The sequence below is a fragment of the Sapajus apella genome, unplaced genomic scaffold (assembly GCF_009761245.1).
Source record: "Sapajus apella isolate SASKATOON/1434 unplaced genomic scaffold, GSC_monkey_1.0 scaffold68, whole genome shotgun sequence".
Classification (NCBI taxonomy): Eukaryota; Metazoa; Chordata; class Mammalia; order Primates; family Cebidae; genus Sapajus; species Sapajus apella.
This window is the reverse complement of record NW_022437008.1, coordinates 1,768,855-1,791,105: the sequence shown is the minus strand read 5'-3', so window position 1 is coordinate 1,791,105 and position 22,251 is coordinate 1,768,855. Positions and strand designations below refer to the sequence as shown.

The window sequence follows — 22,251 nt, the reverse complement described above, 5'->3', positions numbered from 1 at the left end:
CAGCACTTTGGGAGGCTGAGGCGGGCAGATCACCTGAGGTCAGGAGTTTGAGATCAGCCTGATCAACATGGAGAAACCCTATCTCTACTAAAAATACAAAATTAGCCGGGAGTGTAGCACATGCCTATATTCCCAGCTACTTGGGAGGCTGAGACAGAAGAATCGCCTGAACCTGGAAGGCGGAGGTTGTGGTGAGCTGAGACTGCACCATTGTAGTCCAGCCTGGGCAACAAGAGCAAAACTCCACCTCAAAAAATAAAAAAAGAAAAGAAAGAAGCCAAGTGTCCCCAACAGACAGACCCCTACCCTAGGACCAGACACAGCCAGACACACTACCAGATGCTCTTCATGCCACCAATCTTTTCTGGGGTGCGTCCTAGGCTCCAGGCGGTACCAGCAACAGAATGTCACTAAGACACAGCCCTGCCTTCATGAGCCTCACAGTCTGATGGGAGGGTCAGAAAAATACACAGATATGCAAATGACAATGTCAGGTGGTGGGGAGGCAGGACGAATAGGCGGCTAACTTGGTGTGGGGGACTCATGAGCAGACACCCGAGTTAAGTGAGGGAGTGAGCTGTGTAGACACATGAGGAAATGCATTTCAGGGAAACAGAAAATGCAAGGACCTGAGGCAGGAGGGGGGCTGGTGAGGGAAAGCCAGGGAGAGGCGGGCAGGGGAGAAAGCTGAGGCCTTCTGACTCCCTACACAGACCCACATCATGCCTTCCCTGACATGAGCTCAGTTCAAAAGACTTCCCAAATGGCTGGGAGGGAGAACTCCAAGTCCAAAGCAAGGGCTGTCATGTGGTGGGAATAGCACAGGGGCACCATGTCTCATTTCCCATCCCGCTTGCCCACAGTGCCCCAGAGACATCACCTCTCAGGGCCCTCGTGATGCGGCAGCACCTGGGCTATCGGCAGCACTAAAGCACCCACTGTGGGCCCAGGGCTCGGCGAACAGCCAAACACATGGCTGCCATTATTCCGGAGAAGCAAGGGCAGCCAGGTATGGCCAAGAGTGGACAGGGTTCCTGAGTCCGAGAGTCACCGTCAGCTGGGTGGCCTTGGGCAGGGTGCCGGTGCTCCCATGGAGTCACTCCTGAACGCTCCCAACACCCCACCAGAGTCAGTGACCATGCCCAGGTGAGACAAAAGCTCAGAGGAGGGAAGCTGTTTACCTTGGGTCTCCCAGCCGAGAAGCAGTGGAGGCCCTGGCCGCTGCTGGGATCAACAGAGACGCTTCTTATAATCTCATTTCAGCAACTAGGGAGTCAGCACAGCTGGAGGGAGTGCAGGGGGAGGAACTGGAAGATCCCCTGTGTCCCGCCTGGATCCTGCCCTGTCCTCCCACTGAGGGTGGCGCCTAGCTGAGGTGTCCGTGACGCAGTCCTGGGGTGATGAAATACCAGCCACCGCAGCCAAGAAGATGGCCTGCTCACTGGGGAGCTGCCGACAGAGGACACCTAGGCTGGGGGACAGAGTCTCGCCTGTGGAACCCCTGCAGCACAACCCACAGAGGGGAGGCCCCGCAGAAGGGAGGCCCCGCATGACCCCACCCCACTCACTACTGGGGGTGGCTGGGCATGAGTCTTCTGAGGGCCTGGGCCAGAGCTGCAGCTGTTGACTCAAGGCAAGCCACCTGGAAGGCAAGGTGAAAAGGGCAAGAGCACCTCACAGGAGAGGATACCCACACAACCAAGAAACACAAATCATCTCATTAGTTACATGGAAATGCAAATTACAACCACCTACCTGGGATGGCTCAAATTTTAAAAACTGACAAGGCCAAGTGTTGGCAAGGACAAAGAGAAATCAAAATCCTTATTCACTATTGGTGGGAGTTGCAAAATGGTTCAACCACTGTGGAAAACTGTTAAGCAGTCAAAATTAAAGCTCAATATCCAGCTACCCCATGACCTAGCAATGCCTCTCAAGGAAATCAGTATATGTAATTCCATTCTAGAGTAAGACTTGTACTAGAATGCTGACAGTGGCGATATTCACAGTAACCCCAAACTGGTAACAGACCAGGAGTCCACCCAAGAGAATGGATAAAAAACACATAGATCCAAAGTAGAACACTACTCAGCAATGGAAAGGACTGAGCTGCTGCTGAATCCAGCAGGGAAGGAGAATGTTATGGATTAAAAGAAGCCAGACAAAAAGTCATACATCAAAGATGACTCCACTCACAGCAAGTTCAAAACAGGCAAAACAATACTATGTAGGGATGCCTTTCTCGCTTGTAAAACTAGGCAGAAAATCAAGGAAAACACAGACCCCAAAGGAGTGGTTCCACTTAGGAGTAACAGAGTGGGGAGGCCTCCTGGGAGCTGACAATGTTCTTTTGTGGTTACGCAGGGCCTTGCCTAGATGTTACACTCTATCTACTATGTGAAATGTGTTTAATATTATCTGTATTTTATGATAAAAGAAGTAACTGTACAAAAGAACCCAGGGTCTGGGAGTCCAGATGACCCAGAGGAGCTGAAACTGGGCCTCCTGGCTCCCACAGCAGGACCCTCCTCTGCCTCCCCAGCAAGGCTGGCCTGCCTCAATTTCCCCCTCAAAAAGGCCCAGTCACCCATGGGTAAGGAGGTGCAGTCTCATGTCCAGAGGATCCAAGTTCAATCTCAGGCTCTGCTGTTTCTTGACTTTGCAGCCAAATGCAAGTGACATCCTCAGAGGGTTTTGTACAGCAGACGGGAGCAGGGTGGCACAGTTCCAGCCCCGCAGCCCAGGCAGGGGATGAAGTTTGGGGAGTATGTTTGACTCGGCAGGGGAGAAATCTGAACAGGAATAAAAATTGCCACACTCGCTGGGCGCGGTGGCTCGTGCCTGTAGTCCCAGCTACTTGGGAGGCTGAGGTGGGAGGATCGCTTGAGCCCAGGAGTTCTGGGCTGTAGTGCGCTATGCCAATTGGGTGTCCGCACTAAGTTCGGCATCAGTATGGTGACCTCCTGGGAGCAGGAGACCACCAGGTTGCCTAAGGAGGGGTGAATCGGCCCAGGTTGCCTAAGGAGGGGTGAACCACCAGGTTGGAAACAGAGCAGGTCAAAAATACCGTGCTGATCAGTAGTGGGATGGCACCTGTGAATAGCCACTGCACTCCAGCCTGGGCAACATAGCGAGACCCCGTCTCTAAAAACAGAAAAAAAAAAAATGCCACACTCAGTGGTCAGCTCTGAGCAGGGAGGTAACTGAAGAGGCCCCCATGCAGGCTCTGACTGCACTGCTGGGTTTATTTTTTAAATAGCTGCCGGGTGGATGGATTATCACTGACTAATGCTATCTTTATGTCTCTAACACTAATTTAACATTCTTTTTTTTTTTTTTTTAACTTGAGACGGAGTCTTGCTCTGTCGCTCAGGTTGGAGTGCAGTGGCACAATCTCGGCTCCTGCAACCTCTGCCTCCTGGGTTCCAGAGATTCTCCTTCCTCAGCCTCCTGAATAGCTGGGATTACAGGCATGCGCTACCACACCTGGCTGATTTTTGTATATTTAGTAGATACAGGGTTTCACCATGTTGGCCAGGCTGGTCTTGAACTCCCGACCTCATGATCTGCCTGCCCCGGCCTCCCAAAGTGCTAGGATTACAGGCGTGAGCCACCGCGCCTGGCCAAAACTTCTTTAAGACATTATTATTTCCATCATCGGGCTCATGGGTCTTATTTCTCAATGGTTTCCAAACAGAGGCCCCCTCAGAAGCTTCGTCTTGCATGACGGGGTCAGACCCACAAGGGGTGACTTATATGATTTGCCAGGACTGAGCTGGCTGATCCCAGGCAGAGGGGAGCAGAGAGAGGGGGGCAGAAAGAGGCGTTCAGGGAGCCACCCCATACTGGCTGGGCAACCTTGGGAAGGGGGTGGGTCCTTCCGAAACTCAGTTTGCTCATCTGTAAAATGGGGGTGTTGTGGTTCTGGCCGCTAAGGGGGCTTTGAGGCCTCCATGAGTTCCAGCACTCTGCCTACACCCCTCCTGCAGCCCAGGGCCCTATGACCACCGGAATCATCTCCCACCCCTCCTCCACTTGAACCCTCCCATGCTTCTCCCAGTGTAAAAGCCAAAGTCCCCACAGCAGCCCAGGACCCTACACAGCCTGCGCCATCCCCCTTTGCTTCTCTGAAGGCACTTCACTTCAGCGGTGCCTGCCCCCTCAGCTGCCAGGACACACCGGGACACCCCACTTCAGGGCACTCAGGTGGAAACTCGGGCCCCACCCCACTGTTTTCAGCCTCTGCTCACATTGCTTTCTTGAGAAGCCTTCCTAACCTCCCTAGGGAAAGCACACCCACCCTACCTCCTCTCACCCTTACCCTTCATTTTCCCCTAAGCACCCATCACCACCGACATTACTATACACACGTGTTTGCTTAGGCTGACTGCCCACCTCCCGCACCGGAATGTCAGCTCGGTGAGGGCAGGACTCTTGGCTGCCTTGGCCACAGCTGGAACCCCAGAGCTCTGTACGGTGTTGGGTACAGAGTGGGTACTTAATAAGTATCTGTGGAATGAACATGTACAGAGTGAAGCCCTGTACCCAGAACAGGCTCAAAGTAAGCTCAATTCCTCTCCTCGCTACTTGCTAAGTCCTTTTTCTCTCGCCCCCTCTCACTGACCTGGTTTCGATGCCAGACAGCACAGATGGGCTAGGGAGGCAGGTGGGGAAGCAGAGATCTGCGTCTCTAGGAGCGGGAGCTGGTGGGTGGGGCTCCTTCCTGGTGCTGCAGAGGCTCACCGGGGAGGTGGCAGCGACCCCCTCAGGAGCCTCTGTCCCCTGTACTCAGATCTGTCCCTTTCTACAGCGCCCAGAGGAAGACTGGCTCAGGACTTTTTTGTTTTCGTTTTTTCTTTCTCCTTACAGAACTCACTGTATGTCTCCTTCAGGAGATAAATTCAAAGACAACAGAAAGCTGAACATGGTGGCTCACGCCGGCAATCCCAGCACTTTGGAAGGCTGAGGTAAGAGGGTCTTTTTTTTTTTATTTTTTTTTTTTTTTTTTTTTTTTTATAGAGATGGGGTTTCACTATGTTGGTCAGGCTGGTTTCAAACTCCTGACCTCAGGTGATCCACCCACCTTGGTCTCCCAAAGTGCTGGGATTACAGCAGGTGTGAGCCACCGTGCCCAGCCGGCAAGAGGATCTTTTAAGACCAGGAGTTCAAGACCAGCCTGGGTAACATAGCAAGATGCCCATCTCTACAAAAAATACAAAAATTAGCCAGGTGTGGTAGCACACACCTGTAGTCCCAGCTACTTGGCAGGCTGAGCCAGAAGGACTGCTTGAGCCCAGGGGGCTGAGGCTGCAGTGAACTATGACTGCACCACCACACTCCAGACTGGGAGACAGAGCAAGAACGTCTCAAAAAACAGACAAACTAAATAAAAAAACTGGCCGGGCATGATACCTCACACCTGTAATCCCAGCACTTCAGGTGACCAAGGCGAGAGGATCTCCTGAGCCCAGGAGTTTGAGACCAGCCTGGGCAACCCGGTGAAACCCTGTCTCTACCAAAAAAATAAAGATTAAAAAAATAGGCCAGGCGTGGTGGCTTACGCCTGTAATCCCAGCACTTTGGGAGGCCAAAGTGGGTGATCACCTGAGGTCAGGAGGTCAAGACCAACCTGACGAACATGGTAAAATCCTGTCTCTACTAAAAATACAAAATTTAGCCAGGTATGGTGGTGGGCACCTGGAACCCCAGCTACTCAGGAGGCTGAGTGAGGCAGGAGAATCACTTGAACCTGGGAGGTGGAGGCTGCAGTGAGTTGAGATGGTGCCACTGCACTCCAGCCTGGTTACCGAGTAAGACTCTGTCTCGGGGGAAAAAATTTAAAAATAAATAAAAATAAATTAAAAGTAGTTAGGCGTGGTAATGTACACCTGTAGTCCCAGGTACCTGGGAGGCTGAGGTCGGAGGCTGGCTTGAGCCTGGGATGTAGAGGTTGCCATGAGCTAAGACTATGCCACTGCACTCCAGCCTAGGTGACAAAGCCAGACCCTGTCTCAAAAAAACTAACAAAACAAACGAAAGCCAAAGACCACGGGAACTAGTGGTGTAACAGGCAGCATCTGCTGGGCTGGTGGGAACTCAGGAGGAAAGGCACCTGGGACAAGTGAGGAAGGAATCAGCTCCCTCACCTGCCACTGGCCATTCACCACTCTAGAAACTGCTCCAGTGTCTTGTGAGGGCATTCTGGAGACATTGATAAAGTGGAAAGTGCACATGTGCTTGGAGGAATTTCTCCTGCAGAAAATGCTAGTGCCGGGTCACAGAGGTTCTAAGGTGGGAGTTCTCCACCTAAGCACTAGTGACATTTGGGGAGAGAGAATCCCCGATGTGGGGACTCCTCTGTGCCCTAAAGAGGTTTAGCAGCATGCTGGGTCTCTACTCACTAAAGCCAACAGCACACCCTCCCCTGGTTGTGACAATCAAACGTGTCTTCAGTCATCACCAAATGTCTCCCGGGGTTACAAAACCACCACCAGTTGAGGACCGCTGTCCTAAGTACATACTGCTGAAATAGAGAAACCTGGCAACAACCTGCAAGCTCACAACAGGGGTCTGGTGCTATCACAGTGGTTAATACCATGACTCTACTATAAAGAGCAAGGCTTGCATAGCCCATACCAGGTGCCAGGCCCACTTGAGTGCTTTGCACCTATCAATATAACCCTCACCGAAACCCTCGGTGGCCGACACGCCTACTGTCTCTACGTTAATGAGGAAACTGAGGCACAAAAGTGAAATGACTTGCCCTGTGACCTGATCTCAGAAAGTACAGGCGGTCCAGCTCCCCCACGAGACTGTGCCACACGGCCTTGAGAGCTAGGCAGTTTCTGATTGGGGTCCTCAATTCCTCACTTTCTAGTCTCTCAAGCCTCCGTTTCCTCCTGTCCCTGAAGGGACAGACAGCAGTGCCTTCATCACAGGGTCACACATGGAAAGGCTCAGCACAGCACCCAGCACGTGGAGGGGCTGGACACGCAACACAACAGCAATCCTGAGCACTGAAACACAGAAACCAGCCCCACCGTGCCGACACTGAGACCATCAGCATTCGCTAACGAAGGCTCTCGGCAGGACAGAGCTTAGGTGGGATGTCTTTTCTGAAACACACACAGGCACTCCCCTATCACCTCAATTCTACAATACACAGATTGTTTCACATGCTGACGTCATTGAGATTGACATGCACCTCGCAATCCCTGGATAGAACTCACTCACCTATGGCATTCTTTTCAGAAAAGCAGTTACAGGATCAATAACTGACCTTATAGGGCATAGTGTCTTAGACTTCAAGGCATGAAGAAGTATGTGTTCAAATGTTACATGCACAGAAAAAAGAAATCCGAAGGAAATCCGCCGCACTAAAGAGGCAGGAGTGGGTGGAGTCAAGGCAGCCTCAGGAACCAAATGCCAGCGTTTCAGCCCTGGCTGTGTCACCTGCTGTGGGACCTTGGGAAAGTCACGTTCCCTTTCTTCACCTCTGTTTCCTCATCTGTGTATTAGAGATAATAACCACACATACCTCTAATGCTATTGGGATAGGTCAGTGAGTTAATCTACATATAGTCCTCCCAACAGAGCCTGAAAGAGGAACTGCTCAACACATAACAAATATTATTATCATTGGCCAGGCGCCGTGGCTCACATTTGTAATCCCAGCACTTTGGGAGGCTGAGTGGGGCGGATCACTAGGTCAGGAGTTTGAGACCAGCCTGGCCACGGTGAAACCCTGTCTCTACTCAAAATGCAAAAAATTGTAATTCCAGTATTTCAGGAGGCTGAGGTGGGTGGGACCACCTGAGGTCAGGAGTTCGAGACCAGCCTGACCAACACAGAGAAACCCTGTCTCTACTAAAAATACAAAACTAGCTGGGCATGGTGGTGAATGTCTATAATCCCAGCTACTCAGGAGGCTGAGAAAGGAGAATTGCTTGAACCCGGGAAGCAGAGGTTGTGATGAGCAGAGATTGCACCACTGTGCTCCACCCTGGGCAACAAGAGCAAAACTCCATCTCAAAAAAAAAAAAAAAAAAAAAAAAAAAATGAAAAGCAAAAATTAGCTGGGCATGGTGGCGGGTGCTCTTAGTCCCAGGTACTCAGGAGGCTGAGGCAGGAAAATCACTTGGACCTGGGAGGAGGAAGTTGTAGTGAGCCAAGATTGTGACACTGCACTCCAGGCTGGGGGACAGAGCAAGACTTTGTCTCAAACACACACACACACACACACACACACACACACACACACACACACGTATATATACACATATATATGCACACATATATATATGATTATCATTTTTCCTCTGATGGGTGGAGACATGGGAAACTTCACTTTCTATATTGTACGTTTCTGAACAAGTGAATTTTTTTTAACCTATTATGCCTCCTTGGTAAGAGGGTGGCACTGAAGAGACTTTTTTTTTTTTTTTTTTTCGCCAAAAAATGTCTTTTATAAAAAAAAAAAAAAAGAAACTTTTTTTTTTCCTTTTAAACACCACATGCTCCCCACACTCGCCCCATCTGTCTGCTTGGAGCAGGTGGGACTGAAGGCAGGCTGAAGCTGTGGGCAGGCTGCAAAAGAAATGGGGACAAGAATAAGCACAGAGCAGATTCCTTCTCCTCCCTGCGCCCTCCGCCCCCACAACTTCCCCCTCACGCCACCCAGGGCCGTACAGCATCCATAGAAATCTATTCTGTCAGTATTCTAGTCTGCCTGGCCACGGGCTCCAAACATTCCGAAAGCGCCATGCTGTGGCCAGCAGGATCCTCCACACACAGCTCTGACCCTGTCCCTCCCCAGCTCGGGACTTCTCCCTCGTGCCCATGGATCACGCCCAAGGCCCTAACGGAGGCTGCCAGGACCCATCTGCCATGGCCCTGCCTGCTCTCCAGCCTTGCTGGTCTGCTCACACCAACACGCAATCTCCCCTTCTCCTGGCCCCATGAAGACTCTGTGCTCTCCCACCCCAGGATCTTTGCATATGCTATACCCTCTGCCTGACACTCTGTTCACCCATCTTCCTCAGGGAGGCCTTCCCTGACCACCCCCTCCCACGAGCAGCTGACCCTCAGAATTTGGCCTTCCCTTCCTTCCCCTCACAGTATCTGTCTCTGTCACCTGCATGACTATGTGGGTAATGTCGCCTCTCCCATTGGACTGTGAGTTCCACAAGGCAGGGACACAGTCTGTCCTAGCCCCCACTGTGTCCCCAGCTCCACTCAGCACAGGGATGGGCCCACTGCTTTCATTAATTCCAGGTGGGAGTGGCAAACAGAACCACAGCATTTGTGCCAAGCGAAGGTAAAAAAAAAAAAAAAAAAAATCCTACATTCATTCATTCCACAAATATCATACCAACTCTGTGTCATCACTGCTTGGGTTACCAGGGATTCAGCAGGGACCAAAACAGCCACTGGGGAGTCGAGGGGACGAGGGAACAGGCAGCAAAATAAAAACAAACATATAAGCAAATTAGACAGGATATCCAAAGCTGACAAATGTCATGGAGAAAAGTAGCACATGGAAGATTCAGTGCACGGGAAAGGGAGCAGGGGTTTCCGATTTTACACAGGATGGTGAGAGAGGGAGACGGCGAGGGCTGAGCAAAACCAGAAGCAGGTGAAAGAGCCAGGTGGAGACTAGGGAGGAACACTGCAGGCAGTGGTGGGGAACAGGGCTGAGGCGTGCTCGAGGCGCCCTCACGAGCTGGTGAAGGGGAGGGCCGGGAGATGTGACTAGAGAGGAAGCCGGGGACCGGGGACCGCTGGGCAGGGCCTTGGGGGCCACTGTCAGCACTGTGGCTCTTACTTGGAGTGAGAAGGGAACTGTCCGCCTGAGGCAAGCTGGGTGTGGGGGAGGGGCAGCAGGTGGAACCCCTTGTGCCAGAGCAGGGCAGGACTCCTCAGGGAGGCAGACTTCCTCTCCAGGAGCTGTCCCCAGAATAAGCCCTGGGCACCAGCCTGATGGGCTAGCCACGCGCCTCACCTGAGAACCATGAGGACCTGCATGTGGCAGATGGGAAAACCAAGGATGGCAGAGACTTGGTGAATACCCACATCAAGAGACGGCAGGGACACGGCCACGGAGCCCAGACCCTGGCTTCCGAGCCCTGAGCTGCCTCCACCTCCCTCTGCCTTTGCTCCCAAGAGAACAGCCACCTCCCATCTTGTGTTGCCTCTTCCAACACCCGAGCCAGCCCTCCCTCACCGTCCCTGATGTGCACACATGTGTGGGACCCCTCCAGTCAGGCTGCATGGGGCATCCCTGACCCGTGTCACTCTGCATCACTACCACCTCCCTGGGAGCTCCAGGACAGGGCCGGGTGGCAGGAGGAGAAACCAGTGGGTCTGCATCGTGACTAATACTCAGCAAGCACTCACGAAGCGCCAGTCTCTGTTACTATCCCCATTCCTCACATGGGAAAACTGAGGCCCAGGGAGACAGAGACACACGCACCACAGTCACAGCCAGTGGGTGCAGGAGAGGGGCCGCGACCAGAGCAGAACTGACCCACAGACCTTTCTGTGACAACAGAAATGTGGTTAACTGAACATTTGAATGATGGCTAGTTCGAACGATAACTAAAGAACTGACTTTTTACTTTTATTTAATTGCAATTAGTTAAAATTTTAAGGCCGGGCGCGGTGGCTCAAGCCTGTAACCCCAGCACTTTGGGAGGCCGAGGCGGGTGGATCACGAGGTCAAGAGATCGAGACCATCCTGGTCAACATGGTGAAACCCCGTCTCTACTAAAAATACAAAAACATTAGCTGGGCATGGTGGCGCGTGCCTGTAATCCCAGCTACTGAGGAGGTTGAGGCAGGAGAATTGCCTGAACCCAGGAGGTGGAGGTTGCGGTGAGCCGAGGTCGCGCCATTGCACTCTAGCCTGGGTAACAAGAGTGAAACTCCGTCTCAAAAAAAAAAAAAAAAAAATTTTAAAAGCTATACATGGCTAGTACCTACCATTTTGGAGTGCAACTCTATGGAATCCCTGCTAACTAGCACTGGGAGCTTAAAGGCAGGAGGTAGGGTGTGACTTTCACAGGCCCAAGAGAAGCCAGATCATCCCAGCCTGGCTGGAAGCTCGCATGCTACAGCCCATCTCTCCCGCATCCCAGCGCAGCTTACCCGGGAAATTGGAGCAGGACTCAGGCCCAAACTCACACCTCTAGTCAACTCAAATCCTGACTCTACCACTTCCGGGCTACACAGGTCACTTCTCTGAACCTCATCTTCCACATCTGTAGAACAGAATCTTTTATTTTTTTTGAGACAGAGTCTTGCTCTGTTGCCAGGCTGGAGTGAAATGGCTCAATCTCTGCTCACTGCAACCTCTGCCTCCCGGGTTCAAGTGATTCTCCTGCCTCAGCCTCCTGAGTAGCGGGGACTACAGGCTTGTGCCACCACATCCAGCTAATTTTTGTATTTTAGTAGAAACAGGGTATCCCCACGTTGGCCAGGATGGTCTCCATCTCTTGACCTCGTCATCCGCCCGCCTCAGCCTCCCAAAGTGCTGGGATTACAGGCATGAGCCACACGCCGGCCTGTAGAATGGAATCTTAACACCAATCTGCCCAAGCACATGTTTATGTTATCTCAAAAGAATTTTTGGAGAGAGATCCAAGATGGCTGATCACTAGCAGCTCAGGATTGTAGCTCCCATTGAAAGCGCAGAGAGTGAGAGAACGCCACACTTTCAGACGAATTTTTGTTTGCTCACGCACCAGGAGATTCCCAGCAGAGGAGCCCCACGGGTCGCCAGGGCGACTCTTGTGGCCAGCGAGGCGGTTTTGCCGCTGCCTTGGTGTGGTGGTTCTTGGTGCAGAGTCAGAAAAGTACTATCAATCATAACGCTGCTGTTTTGGCTGGCACAGTGGGTTGCTCAGATTTTAGCGCTGGGAATCAACAAGTTGGACGTCCACTCAGAAACCCAATTATAAAGACAGTAATTATAAAGACCACAGATGGATTAATTTATAACGAAGGGAAGAAAACAGCCTTAAAAAAGCCGAGAATACCCAAAATCAGAACGCCTCTCCCTCTACAGGGGATCACAGTTCCTCATCAGCAACGGAAAAAGGCCTGACGGAGAACAAGCGTGTACCATTAACAGAAGCAGACTTCAAAAGGTGGATGATAAGAAACTTCTGTGAATTAAAAGAACTTGTTCTAACCCAATGCAAAGAAACTAAGAACTTTGAAAAAAGTTTTGACGAAATGTTAACAAGAATACACAATTTAGAGAGGAATATAAGTGAATTAATGGAGCTGAAAAACACGAGAACTTCGAGAACTATGCGCAAGTTTTAACAGCCGAATCAATCAAGCAGAAGAAAAGATATCAGAAGTTGAAGACCAACTTAATGAAATAAAACGAGAAGACAAGGTTAGAGAAAAAAGGATAAAAAGGAACGAGCAAAGTCTCCAAGAAATATGGGACTATGTGATGTGAGAAGACCTAATCTACGCTTGATAGGTGTACCTGAATGTGACGAAGAGAATCAATCCAAGCTGGAAAATACGCTTCAGGATATTATTCAGGAAAACTTTCCCAACCTAGCAAGGCAGGACAATATTCAACTCCAGGTAATACAGAGAACACCACAAAGATATTCCTCAAGAAGACCAACCTCAAGGCACGTAATCGCCAGATTCACCAGGGTTGAAATGAAGGAGAAAATACTGAGGGCAGCCAGAGAGAAAGGTCAGGTTACCCATAAAGGGGTAACAGACTCACAGCAGATCTCTCAGCAGAAACCCTACAAGCTAGAAGAGAGTGGGGGCCCATATTCAACATCCTTAAAGAAAAGAACTTTCAACCCAGAATTTTACATCCAGCCAAACTAAGCTTCATAAGCAAAGGAAAAATAAAATCTTTTGTGAACAAGCAAGCACTCAGAGATTTCATCACCACCAGGCCTGCTTTACAAGAGCTTCTGAAAAGAACCACTACACATAGAAAGAAACAACCAGCATCAGCCTTTCTAAAAAATACCAAAAAGTAAAGAGCATCAACATAATCAAGAATTTACATCAATAGGCAAAACAGCCAGCTAACATTAAATGGCAGTATTAAACTCACATATATTATTATTAATTCTAAATTTAAATCAACTCAATCCCCTAATCCAAAGACACAGACAGACAAAAAAAAAAAAAAAAAAAAAGAATTTTTGTAGGTCAGATGCCTGTAATCCCAGCACTTTGGGAGGCTGAGGCAGATGGATCACGTGAGCCCAAAAGTTCAAGATCAGCCTGAGCAAAATAGGGAGACCCTGTCTCTACTAAAATTTGTTTTTAAAGATTAGCCAGGTGTGATGATCCATGCCTGCAGTCCCAGCTACTCAGGAGGCTGAGGTGGGAAGATCACTTGAGCCCACGAGGTCGAGGTGGCAATAAGCCATGATGACGCCACTGCACTCCAGCCTGGGTGACAGAGCCAGACCCTGTCTCAAAAAAAAGGAAAAATAAAAAAAGATAAGTTTTCTGATAACCATCCATTGTCCTGGGGACCCAATGAGATGGTCTCACATACAGCTGGGGACAGGGCCAGTGCTTGAAAAACAGGTGCCAATTACCTAAAGAACATCAGGGACCGTCCTGAGCCTGTCGTAGCCATAGGGTAGCAAGCTCATGTTACTACTGTCACCAGTTGGTTCTACAGGAATCATCCTATGTCCAAAATTCCCCTATTAACTTTCTGAAAATATCGTCTAAATGAAAACACACAGCTGAAAAAAGTTGACGCCCTGCAGACACCTCTGCCCACCTCCCAAGGCCTTTGAACACCAGTTTGAGAAGCTGGGCTGTAGGGGATCCTGTCGCCAAAGCAGAATATGGTCTACTTTCTTCATCCCTGGCAGCACCTGAATCCAACCAGCTCTCTCCCACACAGGTCCCTCCCCACCCGCCTGTGTCCCTCCTCTTTGGGGATAAAGCTCTGGCTCCCCACCCAGCCCAGGCCCTGAGCCCTGTCACCCTGCTCTCTCCCCCTCATCTACTCCCCCGGCTCCAGTCACACGGGTCTGCTGTTCCACCAGCACATCCAGATACTACCCTCCTAGCCCACCTCCTCGGGCTCTCACGTCATAGGGGCTCCTTAGCAGGCTTCCCAAGTCCCTCTCCCACCAGGTCCAGTTGATCTCCATCCCCTCCTTCAGCCACAACAAGCACTCACAGGCAAACGCAACTTCTCTGCCTCCTGCGACCCCATCCAGAACTACACGTGGCAGACAGTAGTGACTCAATCAGTATTTGTTGACAGATGGAATACACAAACGACCAAGAACAGCCAAGGGCTGGCTCCTGAGGCTGTTTGGAGGGGATTCCTCCCACCCTCATCCCTTCCCCCTGGGCTCTGGGAAAAGGAAGGGCCAAGGTCATGGTATTGGAGGTGGAGAGAAGCAGCCACACCCCACCTCCGGAGCAGGCACGGAATGGAGTCATTTCTGGATGACTGAGGCCTATTTTGTGCCAGCTGTCTAGAAGAGAAAGTGGGAAAGAAACCATGATGGCCACAGCGACAACCCCAATCCCAGCGGGCAGGGCAAGGAGACGAGGCAGTCTTCAAAAGGCAGCTTCACTGACAGAGCAGGGTTCAACTGTCCTACCTATTACTGACCTCAGACAAACCCAATAACTCCCATACCTGTTTCCTGCTCGGTAAAATGGTGACAATTGTGACAGTGAGCTTCCAGGCTGTGGTGAGGACGAATGAGAGCAGACACCTTAAACTGTGCAGCAGTTCCCAGCACAGAGAGGCAAACTACTCATGAGAATGACTGGACATTCTATGCGGCTTCCCGTGCCTCAGTTTCCTATCTACGAGATGGGGTGCTAACACTGCCCACCTCCAGGCTGTCGTGCAGGTATGCTGAGCTAATGAGCGGTGTCTGGTTGGGCAGGAGTGCAGCAGTGGGAATAATTCATATTCCTGTTCAGAACCCTCCCATCAGCTATCAGGCCCCACCACTCTCTCCCAAGGACCAAGGACAAGCCCCTGCCAGCTGCCCGACAGAGCCTCTTCTGTGCTCTCAGGTGCCTCAGTCCTGTCTGGCAATCCCCACGAGCAGCACTGGCCCAAATTCAACCCGTACCTCCTCAGGAGGCCTGCACTTTCCAACACAACAGCTCCCGGCATCCCCCCACTGCCCCACTCAGCAGGAAGGTTCCCATTTACAGCTGAGCAAACTGCATGTTAGGGATATGAAATCAAGCCCCAGGGTTCCACGGCCACCGAGAGGGGTGCCAGGAGCAGGGTTCTCACCCACGTCAGCTGTCCCTGGGACCCGGTCACTCAGCAGCCCCAGCTGAGTAAGGGTACACCAATGACCCACCAGATCATGAAGAACTCGAAGCCAGGCTGGAGAGGAGAACCAGGGAGCGGCAGCTGCCCCAGCCCGTTCGGAAAGGGCCCACAAGGGGGCAAACCAAGGCAGGCTTAGGTTTCTGGCCTCACCCTTAGAAACAACATCTGCGGACGAGCTTCTCCAGCAGGACAGCTGGGCTGGAGAAACTCCTGCAGGGACCTCTGACATCCATTGTCCTCTTGGCTGGCCCGGCTTGCTGTCCCTTGCTGGGCACACTCAGTGCACCCGGGCCCTGCTGTAGGTGCCGAGTTGGCAGTGGGTCCTGCCCCAAGGGGGCCAGCCTGCACTCCCACCCAGCACCCCTCCCACGTGCGCTCCCTCCCTCCTGGTCCCGCTCCCAGGCTGTCTCCCCTAGCTGGGCCTCTCACTGCTTGGCTGGCTGTCCAGAAGAGCCTGCCATGGAACCACCCCACCGTGCGGCCCGGAGGCCTGTGGTTGAGGGCCTTCTGCTGAGAGCTCTGGGAAGCTGGAGAGAGGCCCAGGAAGGGGTGTCCCTGGGCCCTCCAGGGGCTTGGAGCTCAAGTCTGAAAGACATTCCTTTCCATCCCAACCCATCCCAGGGGGCTTCTGGAGACCCTAGAGGTTTGTTCTGAGGGGTTCTGCTCCTTCAAGGAAGATACCCTGGAACACACCTCAAAAAACAAATGCCAGGGCACCTGCTCCTGCAAGATAAGTAAGACCAGCCTGAGCCACATAGTGAGTCTCCCAGCTCCAGAAAAAAATTTTTAAATGAAGATAAGCCTTAGGGATGAGCCCATGGGTGGGATCAGAAGTCACACGCACCAGGGGCTACCAAGTTGTGCTGGGGGAATCTCTGGAGGCCCAGATTCATAGCCTGTCCCCAACACTTCCTGGTTGGGGGACCCAGCACAAGCTACAGAGGCTCTCCAGGCCTCACCACTGTAAAGTGGGAATCAGAGAAGATTCCTCCTGGGTCTAACGGGTCTTCACCCAGATCCTCCCATGGCTCCCTCACAAGCACTCCATCAGTCCCTGCCCACAAGTCACCTTCTCAGGGAGGTCCTCCCTGATCACCCAGCTACAGTGGAGAAACATGGCCACACTCTCATCTGGCCCTCATTTATTTTGCCTTTGTAACATCACCACACCTGATGCCCACCAGAGACATGTCTGCTGGGTACCAGTCACAAGGCCTGGTCTTTCCAATTCCAGAAGAGCACCGGGAATGGTGCAGGCCTGCAAGCCCACAGCGGCGTGGAAGCAGGGTCGGCGGGTGATGTCTGTATCAGATGTGGACTGCTGCTCTGCGTTGCTATTCAGTATTAGTCCAGTTGGTTGGGGTGGGGAGGGATGGGCAGAAAAATTGGCCCGCTGAGCCTCCTCGCCTCTCTCCCTAAAAGTAACAGCCACGGGCTCTGGGGAACACGGTGTGAAAACCACAGAGAGGGAGGCAACCGTAGGGCCTTTGCTGGCTCCAAGGCAGTGATGCTACTCGAGGGGAAGTGGGAGGCCTGTGAAACACCCTGCTCGGCTCAGTCAAATATCCCCACATCCCCAGGCAGGAGCCTGTGACTCTCTCCTGTGTCACCTGCTAACACCCTAAATGTGACCAGGCTGCTGCTGCTGCAACTCCAAGCTCCTTCTCATAGTCCACAAGGCTCCCAGTGACAGGCCCTGCCAGGCCCACAGCCCTGGTCTGGTCTCCTCCGTGCTTCCCTACTCTACCAAGCCACACAGGCCTCCGTGAGGCTTGTCCCTGCACCTCACCAAGTTGTCCTCCCTTCAGACCTTTGCACTGTGGTTCCCTCCACCTGGAGGGCTGTTCCTTCTCCTCCCACCCCACATGACTGCCTCACCTTGCCAAACTGGGATCAGCTCACAGGCCCTCCCCGCTGCCGCCTGCATCTAAAGAAGCACCCAGTCGTCACCTGATTTAAATTCGCTGCCTAGCACCTCCCCTCTAACCAGCTCCTTGCTTATTCGCGTTTCAGGTGGGTCTCCCTCAGCCCCATGAGGATAGGGACTTTGATAAGTAGAACGCTGCATTCCCAGTACTGATGCAATGCTGGCGCATAAGTGCTCAGTAAATGGTGGCGGATGACTGAAAGCTTTTCCTCAGCTCCGCAATGCCCTCAGGATCAATCCTCACCTCTCCCCCAGGCCCACACGCCTGCAATGCACAGCTACTGCTGACTCCCACAGGCATTTCTGCTGCCCCCTGCCCAGGCACAGCCTTCCCACCACTCCCGGAGCTGTGGTGGACTGGGAACCAGCAGCAGTAGCATGCACCTGCAGTCCCAGCTACTCAGAGACTGAGGCAGGAGGATCGCTTGAGCCCAGGAGTTCAAGAACAGCCTGAGCAACATAGTGAGAACCCTGTCTCCACAAAAAATTTAAAAATTAAATGGGTGTGGTGGTGTGCACCTGCAGTCCCAGCTACTCAAGAGGATGAGGTGGAAGGATCACTTGGGCCTAGGAGGTCAAGCCTGCAGTGAGCTGTGATCACACCACTGCACTCCTGCCTGGGTGACAGAGTGACACCCTGTTTCAAAAGAAAAAAAAAAGCACAGAGCCTGACCACTGAAAAGACTTGAATGTGTCTACCTGGGAAGGGCTCAGGCTGCAAAGCCACTGTGTGCAAGAGAAGTGGGCCTGGGAGCTGCCCTCGACTTGATTGTATGTCTCCCCTCACCTCTGTTTCTGCATCTGGAAAACTGAGATGCTAATTTGGGCCCTGATCTCCTCCTAGTGCTCTCGACATGGTTCTGTGGACTCGCAGGGGCCTTCAAAGTTCTGGCAGAAATATTAAGAATTAGGCCGGGCGCGGTGGCTCAAGCCTGTAATCCCAGCACTTTGGGAGGCCGAGGCGGGTGGATCACGAGGTCAAGAGATCGAGACCATCCTGGTCAACATGGTGAAACCCCGTCTCTACTTAAAATACAAAACATTAGCTGGGCATGGTGGCGCGTGCCTGTAATCCCAGCTACTCGGGAGGCTGAGGCAGGAGAATTGCCTGAACCCAGGAGGCAGAGGTTGCGGTGAGCCGAGATCGCGCCATTGCACTCCAGCCTGGGTAACATGAGTGAAACTCCATCTCAAAAAAAAAAAAAAGAATTACAGTTGCAAAGATATACCGATGGCTCACCATGTGTCGGGCACTCTTCTTAGCGAGGAGACGTTTCTGGTAGGCTTACCGTATGCCAGCACAGTTATGAAAGCACAGTTATGAATGCTTCCCACAAACTAGTCCACTCAACCTTCACAACAATCCTATCAGGTGGGAATTATCATCACCCTATGACACTGATGATGGAATGAGCTCAGATGGGTTGGAGAGCCTGCTCAAGGTCACACAACCATGGAGTAGCAGGGCTGCATTTGAACCCTGTGCTCTGACTCGCTTCCATGCAGCTCTTCACAGAGGCTGGAAACTAGAACATCAAAGTCATGGAGCCCAGCTGGGCCAGGCTGGGGAATTGGATCCCAGAACGCTCAGGGGGACCAAAGGTAGGAGGTGGGGGAGGCTGGATGCCTTCGTTCCATAACAACATAATCATGACTGCCAACCAAGACTTACACAGTGCCAGGCACCATTCTAGGACCTTCTCATGGATTAATTCCTTTAATCCTCAAAGGAGCCCGAGGTGGATGTCCTTCTGAGACCACTGTATGGGAGTGAACACTGTGGTCCAAGGCCACACAGCTAGAACCCACTTCACCATCTGGCCACAGGCTAATGCAGCTCCCCAAAATCTGTGTCGCCAGCTGCATGGCTCTCTTGCTGTCTTCTCCTGCTCCCAGCACACACACCTGCCCAGGGTTAAAGGATGCCCTGGCTCAGCCCTGAGGAGGCACCAAGAAATGCTGGACTGGCTGTAGGCAGAGGTGCTCAATGCAGCCTGAGGCTCAGGAGTGAAAGGAAAGACATGGGATACAGTCACCTCTGTCCTATGCCCTTCCTTCCTTTCACCCAGCCTGGGACCTGGTGAGCAAGGAATGCATGGCACTAGGGGCCCACTGACCTGGGTTCAAATCCCACCCCGGCCCCCACAGGGTCTGATAAGACCTAGGGGAAGGCAATTTTTCCTCTAAACTTCCAATTTTGGACTCTGCAAAAAAAGGACACAAACACCATATAAAGCCGAACACACAGGGCTGGGCAGAGTATATGCTCACAGACAAAAGCCACTGCTCCAATTTCTCCTTGACAAGAGGAGCTGAGGCCAATCACACCTCTACCACTTCAGCTATGAGACCTCGGGGACATCTTCGCACTTCACAGCGAGTGAAATGATTCCTCATCTGTAAAATGGTATCACAGTAGCTCATAGGTCTCCATAAAACAGGCCTAACCACAGGTGTGTTTTGGGACTTCAGTGAGGTCACATGTGCAAAAGGCCTGTCACAGGCCTGGCATAGGGCGAATGCTATAAACACTGGGCATCCACTAGCTCTGGAAATGCTTTGCCTCTCTGAGCCGCTGTTTTCTCATCTAAAAGGGGGAGCATAACAACAGCACTTACAGCTCTAGAATTCAAGTATTCAGCAAGTTTATCTATATGAAGCATTCCAAACAGTGTGTGGTCCACCGAATGCACACAGTTACTATCAGCCAATTTCATGATTACTGTTTTCACTGCTGCTGTTAGCACCATCAGGTAAACCCTCTAAAAGCTGGCAGAAGGAGAGGACCAAAGGAACAAACCCCTAATGGAGAAAAATTCTACAGAGCCCCCCACTGCCTTACAAACTGTGGGACCTCTCTCTCCAGGAACCACGAGGCATGGAAGCCAGTCAGCTTGGAAGTCACCGCTGCTGACCAGGGGCAACCGTCTGCCCCCTTTGACCACATCATCAGCCCAGGTCTGCTGGGTCAATCAGGGACTGCAGCCAGTCCTCCGGGAACTACAGACCCAGAGCAAAGGCTACAGGGCAAGCCAAGGTCATGATCTGGCCTAGGGAGCAGGGACACTGGCCACAGACCTCTGGAGCTGGCTGCTCCCAGCACCAGCCCACAGCCCACAGACCACAGCAAGACACCAGATCCATGGGAGACCTGACTGTCCCAAACCCTTCACAGCAGTCTTCCTCCCTGGGCCAGGCTGGGGCAGGCTGGGACAGGGGCACCCCCCTCCAAGTCCCCTTGGCCTATGGAAAGAGGAACAGCTGGCAAAACAGCTCTCGGCCTCACTGCAAGGCCAACTGTTATTGCCTTGGTGGGGAGTGTAAACACGATGTGTGACTGAGCTGGTAACCCAGAGACACAAACAGCTTCGTGGCCAGCGACGGAGGAGCATTCAGTGGTCTGTGTTGGTTCCTGGACTCTTTACACCCACTGCCAACCAAGGTCAGCCCCCGACTGAACTCCTGCTGCTTCTCTGGGAAGGGAGGAGCAGATGAGGTTGAAAAGCAGCCCACTGGAGGCCCTAGTTACTCCACCCCACGCGTCTTGCTGAGCCCCAACAGGTCTCCAAAGGAGCGGAAAAGGTCCTCACAATCTTAAGATCAAGATGCCCCTAGAAAACTTGCCCCGGGGGGAAGAGGTGTTCCCCCAAACACTGCTTCCTCCCAAGTCTTAACAAGCTGGTCCAGGGGCACGGCTCCTCAAATCCAAGCCCAATCCCTCTTCCTCTTCCAAATGTGGAGTCTAAAGCTCAGACAACTTCAGTGATTTCTAACACATCCTTCCTCCCTCCATCATGGAAGGAAAGAAGTGTTATTGCCTGGTGAATAATCTGAGAGGGTAATGGAATCAGAGCACTCCGTGGTCCAAAGCACCCCAGTAACCACGCCATTCTCTCCAAAGTCATTAAGAAGTTCAATGAAGGCTGAGTTCAGTGTAAACCCCCAACCCCACACACGTCAAATACAGGAAGCAGAAACCCCTCCTCACCACCAGGCATAACAGTCCTCCCAAAACGCGCCCCTAAAACCCACGCGCCCCTGTCCCACCCTCTCCCAGTCCCTCAAAGATCACAAACATCACAGCCCTCTGATTTGGGCTCCCCCACGTTCTAAGCAGGGCTCCCCCAGCGCTGTGGTGATATAACCCAGCCACTTGGTACAGCCTCCTCCGCAGAAGCCCCCGCTCCTGTAAATACAGTATAGAAACGGCTTCCACAGCGCCAAAAAGGTACAGCCCTCTACACTTGATGCACTCCATCTCCCCGCCGCGGCCCGCGGGTCCAGCCCCCAGCCCGCGCACGCTAGGGCCTGCACTCCCTGCCCCACACACTCGCGGCGCTCCCCCCGCCGCCTCAGTGGTGCGGTCCGCCGCCGCCGCCACCGCCTCCGTTCCCCCCGGGCTAGTCCCACCGCCCCGGCTCGGCCACCCCAACTCAGCTCCGGAAGGGGGGGCTCGAGGGCCGCGGTTCCCCCGGCGGGCACGGTGGTACAGCCCATCGCGGCACCGCGGGGGGCCCGGACGCGACCATCGCGGAGGGGGGAGAGCTCCGGGACACGCGCTGGCGCACTCACCTGTCACCGGCGGCCGCCCAGCCTCTCCGGCGGGGCTCTACCCCCGCCCATCGCCACGCTGCGCTGGTTCCCGTTCCTTGTGTTTCCCGGCGGCGGCTACGAAGGCAGAGGCGGCGGCGACGCCTCCTCCGAGCCAGGTCCAACAGATCGCGCGGCGCTACCCCCCCGCCCCCTCCCCCCAGCCCCCGCTTACCGCCCCCTCCCACCCTCTGGACGGAAATACCGCCCTTTCGCGCCACAAACAGGAAGTGACGCACAAAGCACCGGAGACGGACTCAGAGAGAGCGAGAGCGCAAGCGCAGAGCAGGGAAGGAGGCAGGTTCACAGCAGGACGCCTGCGCACATTAGACAACTTTGGGCCAGTGTGGGTTAGAGATGGGCCTCGCTAAGGCATGAGGCGGAAGGCGAGATGGGGGCTGCGCAGGCG

At 52.8% G+C, this 22,251-nt stretch overlaps 1 protein-coding gene across 5 annotated transcripts in view; it reads right to left on the bottom strand.

The window, feature by feature from the left end:
• AKT2 (AKT serine/threonine kinase 2) overlaps window positions 1–22,029 on the bottom strand; it is a 57,183-nt gene extending 35,154 nt beyond the window's left edge. For 2 of the 5 annotated variants that reach the window (XM_032248762.1, XM_032248768.1), the window contains exon 1: window positions 21,825–22,029. The gene's annotated coding sequence lies outside the window, so the exon portion shown is untranslated. Of the gene's footprint in view, window positions 1–1,181; window positions 1,452–8,389; window positions 8,411–15,475; window positions 17,733–21,824 lie in introns of those variants that run through there. The other 3 variants (XM_032248765.1, XM_032248763.1, XM_032248766.1) reach the window with 3 other exon arrangements.
• Window positions 22,030–22,251: the final 222 nt, after the last annotated feature.